The following is a 17,784-nucleotide window of genomic DNA, read 5'->3' as shown; positions in this document are numbered from 1 at the left end:
TGGACTTTAAAGTATGACGAAAGACTCGTAGAGTAAAAATATTTTTATATTACCATGCACTAAAAACTTTATAAGTAGCCAAGAGATAATTAATAGCAAATATTCACGTAAATTTTCCACAAAATTTTTTGTGCTCTAAAATGAAAATGGTAAAAGATAATGAAAAACCAGTGACTTGAAATTTGCTCTCAGAATCTTATTTAGATGACACAGTCGTGACCATGACCAGTACTAGTCAAAATGATCCAGAAAATGGATTTCATGCTTTTATACAGGCAATGCCATATTTCCAAGAATACCAACAAATTGATTAAAACACGTTTTTAGAAGTGTCTGTAACAGGCTTGCATTTTTCCAGATAAATGGACTCTTCACAATCATGTTGCCATATGGTATTTGAACCAATGCCTCTCAGCTTCAAGTCTCCAGCTTTCTATTATCAATGCTGGTAATCCCCCCCAAAAACACACCTTCCTTTTCAGATGGCATCACGATAGCTTTCATAAAATTAAAAACCAGGAATAATGGATGACACTTGCTTGAGCTGACACACCAGCATCAGGTCAACCTTGATTCGTGGCATTTTTGCAACTCGTTCTGTTAAAAAAATGGAGTTTTCCTCTATTTTTCTTTGGTCATCATTGTCAGACGAATCTTCATCCCCCTCCTCTTGCCATTACAGACCCTTACTTTGTTAAAAATCTGACTGTGGAGGTTTGTTGGTTCTTTTTCATTCTCAGTACTAGTCCCAGATTCTTTTGCATTAGCATGCATCAGTTCCCCAACCAAAGCATTTTTTTCCCATGTTTTTTCCTCCTTTCATCATGGATCTTGGTGATGTTCTATATTTTTGGCAATTTTCCCACCCAAGTGCTCCCATTTCGGCATTTTGACTGCTATGAACTGAAACGGAGGTGATAAAGAACAGTCACTCAGGATTTCAGTCAGAAATTAGATGTTTTATCTGTGACCAGCTATAAAGCACTGATATAATGTGCATACTTAGGTTCCTTACAGTTTTTATAACTATCTTAGTTTCTTTCAGCATCTGTCAGTTTTTGATTCTATTTCCCCATCCATTAAAAGATTTCCTATACCTTAAGGCAAGATGTTTGGAACTCTAGTTGAACACAGCACCAATTCTGCTGTAGACCTCACTGTTGCTACTTTATGTTAAACTACTTAACAATAATAATAATTTAAAGAAAGAAGTTGGGAATTTACCAGAGTATGCATTTTGAAAACAGTAAGAACTTTATTTTTTATGAGGCTATTACTGTTTTTTTTTCAGCAGTTTTCTCCTCTTAATCGAGTCCTGTATACAGTAATTTTCATGCTTTTAATGGGTTTGCTGTGGTACAGCAGAAATTCATTTTATCCAGGGTGTTAATTTTAATATACAGGTAGTCCCCGGTTATCGGCGGGGTTCCATTCCCGACAGCATGATGATAACCGAAAATCGGCAATAATAGCGCCGATCCTCGGTTATCGGCACCGGTATCCGGTTATCGGTGCCGATAACGGGGGACCAGCGCCGCCAATAACCATGGATCAGCACCAATAACCATGGGTCAGCGCCGATAACCAGGAATTGGTGTCGAAAATTTAGTCTTCGTCGTCGCTAGACAAGTGCCGTAAAACCGGATCGCCGACAACCGGGGACTACCTGTATATTGAATGTTTTAGGCAGAATTATTTTTGAGGCGAGTTGTATGCCCACATTTTTTTTTTTTACTAGCTTACTTTGGAAGCAGCATTATATTTATGTTGCGTACACAATATGTGAAACGTTCCTGTGTATTAGGTTGGTGTATTCACCTGTCAACTTAGGGAGGATACTATACGTGCCTTTTTAGAGGATAAACATTATATTGTGTTTACTGTATTCATAGAGATCTCTTGACTCTATAAGAAATGGAATTTGGCTTTAGATATTGATGAGGTTTTTATCCAGCCGCTTCTATTAATTAGTTTGGCCAGACTATACTCTTACCATTGAAACCTTCACTTTGATATACAAGCTTTATTTTTCTTTTCATGGGCAGAATACTTGAGTTAGGAAAGAGTTAATGACTTGAGTACTGTGAGGATAATTTTGATGATGAAATTTTAGCTAGAGGTGAGGATACTTTTACTAGACAGGGTATCTCATCCATTTGCTTCTTGGCAGAGCAATTGGGTGGTAACTGAGGGATACTGTTAACATAAACCTATCATTTACAGAGAAACACTGTGCTTTAAGTGGGGTTTGAATTCATAGTCCCATGAATTGGTGACTTCTGTATTCATTGAACTAATGGATTTATGTATGGACTATTAAATCAGTTGAGTATGAAGGGCAAGGTAATCAGACCTTGAAGGACATAAACTAGTACAGGCAGCCCCTGGTTTACGATGGGGGTTCCATTTTTCCACCGCGTCGTAAACCGAAAAATCGTCGAAAATCGTCAAAAATCCTAAGAAAACCTTACTTTTAATGCTTGGGTGTATTGAAAACGATGTAAACTGCATTTTTATTGAGTTTTTCATTAAAAAACCTCCAAATTTTGATTATTCTGCCATTTTGGAGCCATGTTTCTTCCGCTGGATTGGCGTACGATGCGTTGTAACTCCGGAACATGCATCGTAAACTGGGAAATAATTTCTGATGAATATATTTGGAAAGCATCGCAACCTCGGAACGTCGTAAGCCGGACCCGTCATAAACCGGGGACTGCCTGTACTGCTTGAGCCTGTTAGCAAAGAGAATGGTTGATTTTAACCTTATGGTTAAAAACATAGGAGTCCATTGATAGCTCTTCTATCTTTCTGATTTTCAGCTGTTAAGTACTGAGGCCCCTTCATTGTTATAGGATCACATTGTTCTTTACAGGCTGCAGAATTTTCACTGCCCTGCTGAACCAGGGCAATGAATTATTAAAAGTTTTATAAAGGGTAGCACGGTTACTCTTGGACTAGGCATTGTCATATCATCATCAGAATCCTAAATTCATCCTAGAAAAGTAAGGCATCACTGTTTGTTCTATGCTGTCCAGATACTTTATAGTGTGAGTGGTCAGTACTTCAACTTTACGAAAAATGTTGAAAAGTTTTAGACAGATTATTTACTTTGATGAGAAGTAAATTTGCTCCCTTAATGCATTATATAGAGTACTGTAAACATACTTTAATGGCATGTTTAAGACCATAATTTACAATACATACAATGTAGCGTTTCCTATGGGATTGTCTGGAAGTCATTTTCTCTGGTGCTGATTTTATTCTTTTATTTTCTTTAGGAAGAGGACACTAATCATCTGTATGTTAGCTAGTCACTGTAGTTCCTTTGTGGTCTCAGCAGGATTATTGTCAAACATTTCCAGAAAATTACTTTTTTAGGTTTCTGCACTGACAGCATGAGTGTCCTGGTTGATTACTATACAGTAGTCATTTGAAATGCAGTGTTTGTTGGAGGTGGCTGCAAATGTAATATTCTGATCTAGAAGACAGTGGGTTGTAAATCTGTACTGAAGTTAGGTAGTGCCCCTTGTAAGTGGTGTCAGACTGTTCTGTTTATTGACTGCAATTCTGTCCCTGTTTCTCCTATTACCTGATTCATGAAAGCTTCTGTCTATCAAGAAATATATATTAAGTAAATTACGACACAAGTGTGGCACATTAAGGCAGCATTACAATCTCCTCAAAGTAGTGGCACATCACCCACCAGACTGCTAGGAAGACTTTCAAAGCTGTATAGTCAGTAAAGGAGTTGATAGACTGGTATTTTATAATGTGGCATTGTAACACCCCAGCAGACTGAGGATGATAATGGATTAAGTATTTTGTACTAAAGAGTTATAGGTTCTAATACTTAGGATGTTAGTTAATCTTCCATACTCAAATAAAGTATATGGATGATGACATAAATAGGAAATTCTCCAATAAAGGTCTTAATTATAAGTACTGTACTAATGTGCCATCGTCAGACAGAAAATCAATTCTGTAAACATAGGGAGCCATACAAACAATACATGGATTTTTAACCGAATTAGATGATTTATTATCAGTTTTAAAATGAACAGCTTAGTTAATAGGTAGTTGACGTATTGTCAAAATCTCACGATCCATTAGTGCAATGTTATCATTAAATAGTGAACTGTGAGATAAATGCATAAGGTCATCCATGCACTCTATTGACCATGCGGCATACTAACCACTGTACTCCATATCGCTTTCAAGACTTAATTTGCGTACAAGACATTTCTCATTCCCCCCTTGATGAATGGATGCTGATGTTTATTGATCACCATACTTTACTGGGGATGCTTGTGCACATGCTGGTAGGTGAGAATCAATTATGAACTTTTAAATTTTGTCAAGGTTTTCAACTTTATTTACATTGATAGGCATGTGTAACTCTGTAATTTATATGATGCAGCATACTGAATCAGTTTTAAAATTGTATATGTCTCATGCATTTAAAGCCTCTCTTCAAAATTACCAAAATTATATTATCACTCACTTCAAAAGGTGATCATAACAGGACAGTTTATGCCTTAGGAAAAAATAGATCACTTATTACTGTAATTTGAAAGGAGAAGCTGTTAAGTATACCTTAGTTTAACCAGACCACTGAGCTGATTAACAGCTCTCCTAGGGCTGGCCCGAAGGATTAGATTTATTTTACGTGGCTAAGAACCAATTGGTTACCTAGTAGCAGGACCTACAGCTTATTGTGGGATCCGAACCACATTATACCGAGGAACGAATTTCTATCACCAGAAATAGATTTCTCTAATTCTTCATTGGCCGGTCGGAGAATCGAACTCTGGGCCAGTAGAGTGCTAGCTGAGAACGGTACCCACCCATCCAATGAGGAACTAGTAGAAGCTGTTGAAGGAACTTTTTATTTGAATATATTGCATGAAGAAATACATTGAGTAGAAAAATAAAACATATCATTAAAACATATCACCAAACTTTTATTCTGATTGAAAGGATGCATGTTTTTCTCTATTTGTTTTGCAGAGCTGTGAGTAATTTATAGATTTTGTGTGTGTATGTGGATGTTTTGATTAAGTTATACAGCAGTGTTGTGCTTAATTGCAAGTAACTTAAGAAGCTTTATGTGATTAAGAACTATTCCAAAAAATCACATGTTAGCCATGTTTTAGGGTTTTAGACAATGCAGTACTGTCTAGTTGCTGCACTTATAACAAAATGTACGATAGAGTGTTTATTTTATGTACTATGTGTAAGAGTTTGATTGCTTTTTAAGGTTTCTATTCCAAAGGATATATTACAGTGACTTACTGTAATTCATATCTGGTGCCAAACCTATCTACCTCACAGTGTTACATATGATCATGACCATACAAACAAATGGAGCTATGAAACAGGTACTTACAAGATTTGGTGCACTTATTGCAGGACTGTAGCTTCCTTAGATTGGAATAAATTCAGCAGTGTATCTACAGTATATGGAAACTACCTTAACTGAGAAGGAGAGTCATGTATGTTGAGTTTCCTTTTGAAACATTTAAAATTTTCAATGTGAATTGGAAGAAAAACTCAGTATAGCAATGTTAGAAGGTGTATTTTTTATATATATTTTTAAGTGATATTTTTACTCTATACTAATGTAAATATTTTGAGTAGATTTTATCATTTTTTGTTTCAGCTCAACAAGGTACACTAGTTGTGGGAGTAATCCTATTGATTTAATAATCGAATTGGTTTACTTCTTAAGCAGATGTCTGTGCAATCTCTCAAACGGTGTGATAAATAGTATCACTAAGATGTTAATGAATTTTATGTACCTTTAATATTATGTTTTTGGCATTTTGGTTTTAGAAGACGCTAGTTTTTGACCAAAAGTCTTTTGATACTTTTATTGTTTTTGTATGATCTAGGCCACCATTATTTTATTCCTTAAAGTGGGTCATCTGAAGACTTAATTGCTTCTGCATGTTGAAAACTTTTTGAAAAACTTTTGTCACCCTTATTTCATTAACAAAAACACAGATAAACATTTTTCTGCAGTACTTATAAAATGTAAAAATGCTGTCCCAGTTATGAAAAATGCACACTGTTTCTCTAAATGCCTGGTTCCTAATCCTGGTCACAGTGAACTGTATGAGATTACTGTAATTTTATGTTGAAAAAAGTTTTCTTGTCCTACAACTCTTGAATTTTGCACAGAAAGCACGGTTGAATAATGGCCAGGTGACTTAATTAATACAGTATTGGTCATTCCAAAAATGCACTTGTGTGGAATTTCTGATTTAAAGTCAGTCTCCTCTGAGTTACCTGATGAACTGAAGCTAGGTATTGTAATTTGAGTCACATTTATTCCATGTAAAGGAGTAGTATCAGTTGTTTTTGTTCCTTTCCTTTTTGTACTCCCCAAAATTTACATCGTGAGATGATGTAGTGTAGATGTATGATTTGTTGTATCACACACCATGAAATTTTGTTTTCAAATAGTATTTGCAAATAGTCTGTGAGCTGTTTGCAAATTTGTTTTCACTTAATTTCATGAGGGCACCGATTGAAAGGCCATAGGAGTGAAGAGGGGAAGTCTGCTAGTGTTGTCCCTTTAAAGCATGGCTACTGTCAATAATACATCGCCTTTCGGTCTTCTATAAGACCCAGTTCTGATGGGGGGTTCAGGTAGAAAGTGAAAAGGATACGAGAGTGGAGAGAGATCATTTCACATCTAATGCCATAATGGGAAAAACTGAAATAAAAATATCCATGGTGATGGATGAGTAAGTGCTCATGTTTCTATCAAAAGTCCAAGGTATGACTTACGGTTTTACTAACAAGGCCCTTGTTCATTTCAAGACCACTTACTTGTGTGTTTCATCAGATCTTTGCTTTAATTATTCTTAGGGAATCAGATCTAGGCTTCGTTTACTTAAGTAGCTATTTAGGTGTGAAAAAAATATGACATTTTTATATTAATAAAATAAAGTTTTATATATACATACCAAGTAATTACATAGCTATAGTTTCTGACTAGTTCAGCAGCTAAAATTTGAAAATTCGCGGTAGCGATTCTTTTGTTTTGGTGTAGGTAGATAGTCCTGCCCAATTTTGGGAAAGAGAGGAACAACTCAGCAAAGCACTTCGATTTGTTTGCGCCTAAATAACCATGCGAGGGGAGGAGGGTGGTCTCCCATTCTGTAATTACTTGGTAAGTATATATAAAAATGTCATTTTTGTTTTATAAGTAACTTACCAAGTGCAGTAATTACATAGCTGATTCCCTCATTGACCAGAGGTGGGATGCATGGACATCTTCTACCCCAAAACATTAGTATACTAAATGTAATGGATATGAGAATAGAACATTTGCTAGCATTGATACAATACTTGTTGGTTCCTTACCTGTTAAGAGAGCTGTTGCAGGAAGATACTGCCTCTGGTTGGCGCTCATCTTAACTGCAGTGGCTTGGCAGTACATCCTCCTTGAGGACTTGTATGATCCATTGTTCCGCTCCCATTTCGCTCCATTTTCCCCAGGATACCTGGAGTCCGTACCCACTGGAGCACGGAGAACTTGGTCTTCATTTCCTTGATGGCAGTCTCGATACAGACTTCTTAACTGCGCACAACATAAAGCGAACATTGGAACGTGGTCTGGAAGATCTTGTTCTCCCGCCACGAAAGGGATGAGGCCAACTTTCCACTAAACGAAGGAGGGCTCTTAGGGTGTCTCGCTGACTGAGACAGAAGTTCCTGGGTGGATTTTTTGTGTACTGTAGATGAGACATGTCATTAACCGTCAACTGTGGGAACAGATAATCCTTCACCAAGGGAGAAAAAAGGAGAGCAGACTTCTGTGCTGTAGTCACTCCTTTGGTGCTATATGAACACCATAACTCTCTCTTTTTTAAAACACCCAAGGTAAAAAGAGAGGCTGGTTCCCCAGAACTATTCCTAATGCCTTTATTGGTGCAAGAGAGAACACCCAGAGCATCCAAGGTGAAGTCCTCAAGGAGAGGCGAACAGTCCTGTATTTTTCATGCCAAGGCGCCCACCGACCAATCCAGGAAACTTATTACTTTGAACACCTTGAATAGGTTTTGAAGTAGATGATCAGTCTCTGCTGAAGAAAACATCACTTTAGCCAGTGAAAAAGCCGATCTTCAAGAGGAATCAATCAAGCCAGAGAAGTCCCCCTGGGAGGAGGCAGTGGCTCCCAGGGAAGGAGCTTTGGAGCTCCTCCAGTGGCATAAGAAAAATACCTTCTATGTGAAAGATGGGCAGGAGGGAGGCTAAAAGAAGCCTTCCCTTGCTCTCTCTTGACTGAGAGCCAAGCATCTACTTCAATGAGCGCCTTCCTAGCGGAAGTAGAGAGCACCATCTTGGGCAGCCTGGAGTGTTCAACAGGTTGATTACTCATCAAGAAGGTGGACGCTGGAGAAGATGAGGCCGCTGGTGAGAAAAAGGCAGAGAAACACTTTAGCAAAAAACAAAGGAGCGCTGCATGAGCAGAAGGAGCCAAATCCTCTTCCACATCCTTATTTGACTCCTCTTCATTGGATGACACTGGAGAAAGAGATACACCTGCAGCTGGCTTAGCAGCAGAAGGAGGCTTTTTCAAAAAACCTAAAATATCATCTAATTGCTGCTGGATGGGAGCCAAAGCTGGGTCCATTTCTGAAGAAAAAGTCTGAAGTCTGGGGGTTGGCGCCAACAAGAGAGGGGTTGGTGCTGAGAAGACTGGAGTTGGCACCAAGTACTTAGAGGAGAGAACTGCACTCTTGGGCGCTCAGGAATCTCCAAACGAAAAGGCACTGATGGGCACTTGGAAGCTACTTGGCGCTGGGAAGTCACTGGGTGCTTAGGTGCTACTGGGCGCTCTGAAGTTACCAACACATCAGGCACTAATGGGTGCTCAGACACTGTAGCATCCACAGGTGATATAGAATGGTTGCATCTATGCGCCGAAGACGAGTGCTTAGTGGCCAAAAGTCGTTGCTTCAAATCTGTGCAAACCGGAGAAAAATGTTCGGGACTGTCCCAAAAGCTGCATGGAGGCTCCTCAAGTGTCATAGTGCGAGACTTCTTACTGGGCCTAGATTTATCACTAGTGTGCCATTGGCTCCTGACATCAGGGCTAGATGCCTCCGAACTCAAAGAAAGACGATGCACCTCTGAAAAGACACCTTTCCAATGACTGTCTGTTGCGCCCTGCGACTTTGCAACAGGGGCAAATGACGGGCCAACTACCCGTGGGCAGACCCCACGTTGGGCCTCCGGTATGGCTTCTCCCAGGTTCAGGGGAGTGTGCCAGGGACCTTTGTCTAGGAGAGTTGGCGGGACGGGCAACCAGCTCCTCCACTAACACTTCACTTTCACTGATAACACCACCTTCATTATCTTGATCCATTAGGGCACGAACTGAAGACCCCAATTGGGCCATAGAAGTCACAATTAACTCAAACTTACAGTCAAATCTTGACTCTAGGTTGGCAGTGGCATTGGGCTCAGAAGTGATGGAGCTGGGTAAAGGATCCGGTGGTACAGCAGGAGAACTGGGAATAGGGAATAATACAGAAGCAGAAATAATAGGTACATCAATATTGACAGTCTTATCAGATTCCTGGCTACCTGTGGTCTTATTGTCATTCCTAATACAGTACGTAGATGCATTTCTCTTCCTATCCCTCTCTAACTTAGGTAGATGAGAACTTAAAGTTTTCCACTGTTTAGGGTCCCAATCTCTGCATTCCTCACACATTAAAGGTAAAGAACAAACTTGACCTCTGCAATCAGCACAAATGGTATGCGAGTCATATTTTGCTGAAGTTAACCTTGTATTGCAGCCTTTGCTGCAATAGCGATTGGAAGACATACTTGTGTCAGACATCGTCAGACAAGTCAGCAACCAAAAGTCAAAGTAAGGAAAAAATTGTCAAATCTTGAAAAGAACAAAGGTCTTAAGAAAAAACCTAACTCTAAATAATTGCCGAAAGGCTACCAAGCAAACATACTCCACCAAATTGATCTCAGTTAACACCGGTAACGAAATCCAAATTTAGCTGAGAGGTAACAACCTCGTCGTCAGCCGGCATAAACAAATTGAAATGCTTTGCTGAGTTGTTCCGCTCTTTCCAGGAGGTGGGTGGGACTATCTACCTACACCAAAACAAAAGAATTGCTACCCCAAGTTTTCAGAATTTAGCTGCCAAACTAGTTAGAAACTGTAGCTATGTAATTACTTGGTTACGGTATATAAAAATACTTTATTAAAAACAATATTAGTATCCATTAATTTCACAAGGAGTGCTCTTGTCCTTTCCCCCTCTACTCATGTAACCAATTCAGAGAGCAGATTAAGTGATATATTTTGCTGCTACTGGACTTATGGAACCAGGGATGTGTACTACCAACTAGGAGTGGAAGGATTCATCTTTCTTTTCTCGAGTGTTGCCTGGGATGTTTGTGCAGATGCATGAAAGGTTATGTAGACGTAATTAGTTTATGTTGAAAATATTAAATTCGTTTTTGAAAATTGCATTTCTTTTATATCTGCAATAATTTAATTAATTTCTCTTCTGGAATGACTCTGTCATGAAATCTGCTGTACACCTTTTAACTCTTCTGTATAAAGAATGTGCAAGATGTATACAGTAGTTGTCTGAAGCAAAATGTATACAGTAGTTGTCTGAAGTTATAACTGCAACACCGCTTAATACCTATGCTGCTGAATAGTGTCACTGATAATTCATGAGATCCCCTGATAAATTGTAACTACTCTCACCATGTCATTGAAAGAATGTGTATGAAAATATGCATTTTCCAGTTTGTTGAAAGACACAGATGAAGCAGATATACTGTACAGTAATCCAATTGCCAACACCAAAACTAAGCTCACCTTGACTTGCACTTCTATTGTGTTCAGTGTAACTATGTGAATGGCTTTAATTTTTTTGTTTATAGATGATATAGAGTATTTTTTTCTTTTGTTTCTGGAACTGAACTGTTCTTGCTTTCATAGCATTTAAATGAAACAAAAAACTTCATCCTCTTTTAATAGTTTGATATGTACAGTATACAGGTATTGTTACAGAGAAACTTAAGCCTAACCAGAATTTTGGTAATATTAATCTTTTTATGCTTATTAGTTCATTACTTGGTCTTCAGCCCACTTGCTGCAATAATTTTCTCACATATTATTCGACTTGTTTATTTCACCACTCACTTTCAAAAGACATTTTCAACAGATGTGGCCGAGATACACTCTGCATTTCTGTAAATTCTTAGATGCGCAGTACATATCCCCTCAAAGATGATGACCAGTTGTAGGATATAAGAAAGTACTGTATTGACGTCATGTTGAAAATATGATAAAAGTAGATAAATAATAATGCTAGTGATAGGCTTCATCATTTCCTTTTTTTATTTGTAGTTCTTGGTCATATCAAATATAAATTATCCAGCCTGATTCAAGATTTAAACTGCTATATTCTTGGGTAGCCTATGTCGTGCTCTACTGATATTTTTTGTGTCTCAAGATTGGTACACCATAAATCATTTGATCATGCTTTTACTTGTAATTTGAGCTACCCTGCATATTTTTTTTGCTTCTGCTAAACCTAATGGGATATTTATCAGCCATTGGCTTAGCCATCTGTAGTCAGAAGGTATGCTATTGCAATTTTTATTTTAAATTTGACATAGAAATACAACGTTTTTCAAAAATACATATACATTTCGTAATTTTATAAAAGTATTACCCTGAAATTTTATGCCAGTCATTTACAAATTTCATGCACTTAGTAACTGTGGCACAGTACTTTGTTAATAACATGTAAATTCATATTTCTCACGAATTCATTAATTGAACATTGATATGAAACTGTAATTTGAATGGTGTACTCTTTAGCTTATACAAAACCTAATGGGATATGTGGATATTAGCTAATACCTGTACTGTATTGTACCCAATTTCTATATTTTTATCGTCCATTTGTGATACTCAACAAAAACTAAATTTATTTTCTGTTTTCTTTGAGAGATTTTCATACTTCTTGAAATAAAGGTGAGGTAACATTGAAAGTTTTTACCCGACATTTTTGACAAGGCACAGTGTTTTCACATCTTTGAAGTGCTACTGAACCATATGTGCAAAATTAGATTGGAGTACAAATAAGAGGCCAGGTAAGAAAGTTGTATTGTTGGAGAAAAAATACAGCATATATACATTTTTCACACACTTATCAAGATAAATCTTATGTATTTAAGTGCTGCTATAATTGTCTACAGACCCCCAGGCCTTATTAAAAGCCATGGCACAGTACTTTTATAAGTGACGTAAGTATTCAGAATTCTTGTTATTCATAAATTCACTGCTGAAATTATTTTGGTGTGGTGTACTGTTGATGGATTTTAAGTACCACTTCCCCAAAGAAATACAGGTCCCTCTTACGAGGATGAGAGAAGGTGGTAAAGCTGATGAGACTGTTAGCCAAAACTGAAAACAGACAATGATGTTTTTATCATTTCAGTTGACATGAAATGTAGCGTATTATTCATGTAACGTTTTGTTGAACCTGACTGCTTATGAAAATTCCTCTATATCTAGGAGTTTTCCACTGGGGTGTCATTTTCATGTACTCTTATTGTGACTGCCTGTGAACCTGTGTGGTGTTACAGTGTAAAATTTTTATGGTTACTGCATTTCATGAATGATTAATGGCTACTATACTATTAAACTGTCTTATAAATTGTATGAGGTAATTTGAAAATCATGTTAATGTATTAGTCATCCCTGTGGTATAAAAAATCATTTAGCTGTGTGTATTAGTTTATAGGCAAATTGGGGGATGAACATTTTGTTGAGTGTAATGTTAACAGTACACGTCATTTCTTTCATTTGTTGTATGTGTGCTGTTTTAAAATATTTCCAGTTGGTGTACTGTTTTAAAGTATTTCCAGTTGTTTGAAGTGTAAGATATGGTTACACAATCATTGGTGTGCTATTAAAGCCTATACTATATTGACAGCAAACCATGAGTGAGCTCATCCTTCATAAATCAACAAGAACTCACATAATTTTTGTCTTGGGAATAGTATGCTAAATATTTTATCATCTTTATTGCCTAAAGTGAATTGATGTGTGTAATGTGTAGTTGATGCTTTGTTTACTGTTTCTCACCATGAAAAATTGTACAATACTGAATTATACAGCCATTGTTCAAGATGAGCATTATATTATGTTACCCGAACCAGAATGATTTTTTGAAAGTTCGTTCACTAAAGTGCAACATTGAAATACCATCATGAAAACTGTAAGACTTGACTGCATGGTGCTATGCTTGCCTAATGTTAGATAGACTTCATTATATGATACAATAATGTTCAGTTGTTTATTATGAAAAGTTAAGCAACATTGTAATCTTTCCATCTGTACTGTAGTTAAGAGGAAAATATTCTAAACTTGGATGAAGTCATGCATTATCAGAACTATTGCACAAAATGCGTGAGATGAAGTTGAATTGGTGCTTTGACCTTGTTTGAATACTGTGTTATATTTAAATCTAAGATATAGTCAAACTCTACTTAGATTTATGCTTTAGAGAGACTGGGAATGTTATGAAGTGGAAATAAAGTTTACTAGAGTTAAGCTAATTTTTAAAATATTATGACAATTGGTATTTGTATGAGCAGTTTAAATAAAAGATAATATGAATGGTTTTTATTAGTTAATCCATCCCCATGCAAATGTTTCATAATGAGATCATCTGTTTTTGATTCGCCAGCTTAAAATGACTGATATTCAAATGAGTTTTTTTCATCTGGGAAATACTGCATGTTACTAAAAAAAAGTCTCAAGGAATTTCAAATTTAATGAACTCTGTGGAGTTGAAAATTTGGACCAGTAGAATGTTATTAAGAGAGAAAACGTATACAAAGAAAATTCAAGTTCCCCAAAATAATGGAACAAGACTTCAAAACAAAAGCACTGTAAGTACCTTAGTGTACGGGAATTCAAAGAGTTTCATCAGTGACACTATTTGATAAAGGTAATGGTGCTACTTATGGTACAGGATATGAAAATAAGTGTACTGTATTGGTAATTCTCAAAGTAGGTTAGGTAACATGTTGATGTACTACTGTACACATTCTGAGTTCAGCATCCTCAGTGAGAGTATCAGGTAATGCTAAACAGGTTTTAACTTAGATTTTTACAAATCAGTTTTTTTACCAGAGGTAGTATTTAATACGCGACACATACACATTACCAACTGCTTACCTTGCAACATGCATTTCCCAAGTTTCCAAATGTGTGGACAGGAAAAGCTACAAATACGTATAGATTGTGCAAGTGCAATGGTAAAAGACACTCATATTACACGAGGAAAGGTCAGAAAAATTATAAGTTTCCTGCCATAGTTACCAACACAAATACATGCATATGCACACGAACACACACTGTAGCGCCTGACTCCCATATCAGCAAGCAGTATACAGTATATAATAGTTCAGTTAAGTTGTATTGATCTTACTTATATTTGGTGGTGAACTCAACTGAAGTGTATATTTGTTTCACCCTGAGGGAACCAGACATATTAATATTGTATTAACTTTTGTTCCTTAAATCCCCCCAACTGCTGTATATATATATATATATATATATATATATATATATATATATATATATATATATATATATATATATATATATATATATATATATATATATATATATATATATATATATCTATATATATATATATATCTATATATATATATATATATATATATATATATATATATATATATATATATATATATATATATATAGATAGTTAGATATATCTATATACATATATTGTAAGGACCACGTGTGTGGTCCGCCAGACCAAACAAAGTGCTCCTTTCTCTTCCGCAAGTCAGCTAATGAGGGAACAATGGCTTGCAGGAAAACAACTTCTCCCATACGACTTTTATACATATTTCTCTGTAACCATTATTGCCACAGTTCATTTATGATCACCACTACTTGCATTGCTATGCTAGCTCCCTGATTATGTACTCGTAATGTTCAACTGAATCTTCTGTACAGAATTGTATGTATGTTTCTGCCTGCAAAGACATCAGAAGTCTCTTCGATGTCGCATCGGTCACGTTATATCTCTGTGTTTATTAATGTGTATTAATTCTCATGTGTATGCTCAGATGCGGCATCTCCTGCCCTTTCCGCCAGTATATGTTTTACCTTTGTATGTCTACTGTGTCTTTCAAAATTGCCACTTGTTTGTCTGTCAACAAACCCAGATCCCTGAAACCTAATCCCGGGTTTGATCTGTCAGAGAGTAGTAACTACGTTGCGGTTGGCACCAGCCAGTAACTTCTGTGAAGATTCTGTACAGCAATCAGTAAGGAACCAGCAATAAACTAGACAACACCCAGCCAGCATGTCACTCAATACCTTCCTTACATTGGTGACCCCGGGGTGACCCAAAGGAGCCGACGAGAGATGTCCAACCCACGATGATGACCCAACCCGCCAGTGAAGCCCTGGCTGCCTCCTCCACACAGCCTGACGCCGCCCCCAAACTCCTGCTGTACAACCTGGCCACCGAAGGATCAGCCGATGTCATCCTTCAGCCTGCTGCAGTCCTCCTCGAGCTGGCTACCGAAGGATCAGCCAACGTCATCCTTCAGCCTGCTGCTGTCCTCGAGTTCCTACTGGCCGACGTTATCCTGGCTGGCATCATCCTTCAGCCTGCTGCCCACCCAAAAGCCAAGCCCGTTGCGCCCATTCGACGCTGTCAGCAAGACGATTTCTGCTGTTGGGCCTTGTTTGGGGGGGGAAGTATTGTAAGGACCACGTGTGTGGTTTGCCAGGGACCAAACAAAGTACTTCTTTCTTTTCCGCGAGGCAGCTAACGAGGGAACAATGGTTCGCCAGAAACAACTTCTCCTATACGACTTCTATACATATTTCTCTGTAACCATTATTGTACATTATGTACTCATAATGTTCAACTGAATCTTCTGTACCAAATTGTATGTATGTTTCTGCCCGCAAAGACATCAGACGTCTCTTCCATGTCGCATTGATAACGTTATATTTCTGTGTTTATTAATGTGTATTAATTCTCATGCATATGCTCAGATGCGGCATCTCCCAGCCTTTCCGCCAGTATGCGTTTTACCTTTGTATGTCTCTCAAAATTGCCATTTGTTTGTCTGTCAACAAACACAGATCCCAGAAACCTAATCCCGGTTTTGATCTGTCAGAGAGTAGTAACTACGTTGCGACTCGCACCAGCCGATAACTTCTGTGAAGATTCTGTGCATCAGTCAGTAAGGAACCAGCAATAAACTAGACAACACCCAACCAGCATGTCACTCAATACCTTCTTTACAATATGTATATGTATACTGTATATATTTATATATGTATATATATATATATATATATATATATATATATATATATATATATATATATATATATATGTAGAATCTACTGGTCACTTTTACCAGATACATATGTAATTGTAATAGCCACAATTCGGGAAGTTAAGAGGGCATTGTGGCTATTACAAGTACATACATATATATATATATATATATATATATATATATATATATATATATATATATATATTTATATATATATATATATATATATATATATATATATATATATATATATATATATATATATATATTATATATATATATATATATATATATATATATATATATATATATATATATATATATATATATATATATATATATATATATATATGTGTGTGTGTGTGTGTGTGTGTATAATATATATATATATATATATATATATATATATATATATATATATATATATATATATATATATATATATATATACAGTATATATATAAATATATATATATATATATATATATATATATATATATATATATATATATATATATATATATCATGATATTGCCTTGTAATATGAATAGCATTCCATGATTTTTATATATTTACTATTCTAGTTATAATGTGTTCTGTGTAATAGAATAGGTGTTGAAATATCATATGTAATGTAATGTCAGATCTCAAAAGAGTTAGTGATTTAGATAACTTAGCAGTGTAATTTAGAATTAATAATACGTTTTAATAATAATAATGTAGTATGTGATCGCACATTTTGTCTCATCCAGCAACATGTGTTCTGTACTCGTGATTTCGTATGTCGTGTTTTGGTTCAGTTGTCATCACGAAAGATAACACAATAACAAGCGATGGAATGGCAGTCAAGTCAAGAGGAGAACGAGTGATTTTGCAATGTTTCATGTACTGTTCTTGAAACCAACTTTGGTTCTTCGCCTTGTTTTGAAAGCATACCGTTTGTGACTAGCCAGTTGCCGTCTGTTTTGATTGTGTTGAGATTTTGTTAAGAGCTTCGTCCCATACGATTTTCTGCTCGAGTCATGTATGCCTTTTTGAGAGTAAATGCACGCCTGATGACGGATGAACAAAAAGCCCATCGCGATGGGCTTTTTGTTTGTCCGTCATCAGGCGTGGCACAAGTTTCGCAGCAACGCGGTGCAACTTCAATCTTTTTGTCAAAATCTCGTAACAAGATCCAACTGATATCCCACACTCTTCAGCAAGCTCCCTGACAGTCAGGCGTCGATTTGCCCGCACCAGGGTGTTGATTTTGTCGACGTGTGGGTGTACCATATCAAAAGATATGGTACACATTTCATCCATGCTAAATTCCATTACTAATATTGTGTTCGTACAAAAAGCAAAAATCCTCGATGTGATTTCGCTGTCAGT

Source organism: Macrobrachium rosenbergii, chromosome 19 (assembly GCF_040412425.1).
Source record: "Macrobrachium rosenbergii isolate ZJJX-2024 chromosome 19, ASM4041242v1, whole genome shotgun sequence".
In the NCBI taxonomy this organism is placed as follows: domain Eukaryota; kingdom Metazoa; phylum Arthropoda; class Malacostraca; order Decapoda; family Palaemonidae; genus Macrobrachium; species Macrobrachium rosenbergii.
Note: the sequence above shows the minus strand (reverse complement) of the source record.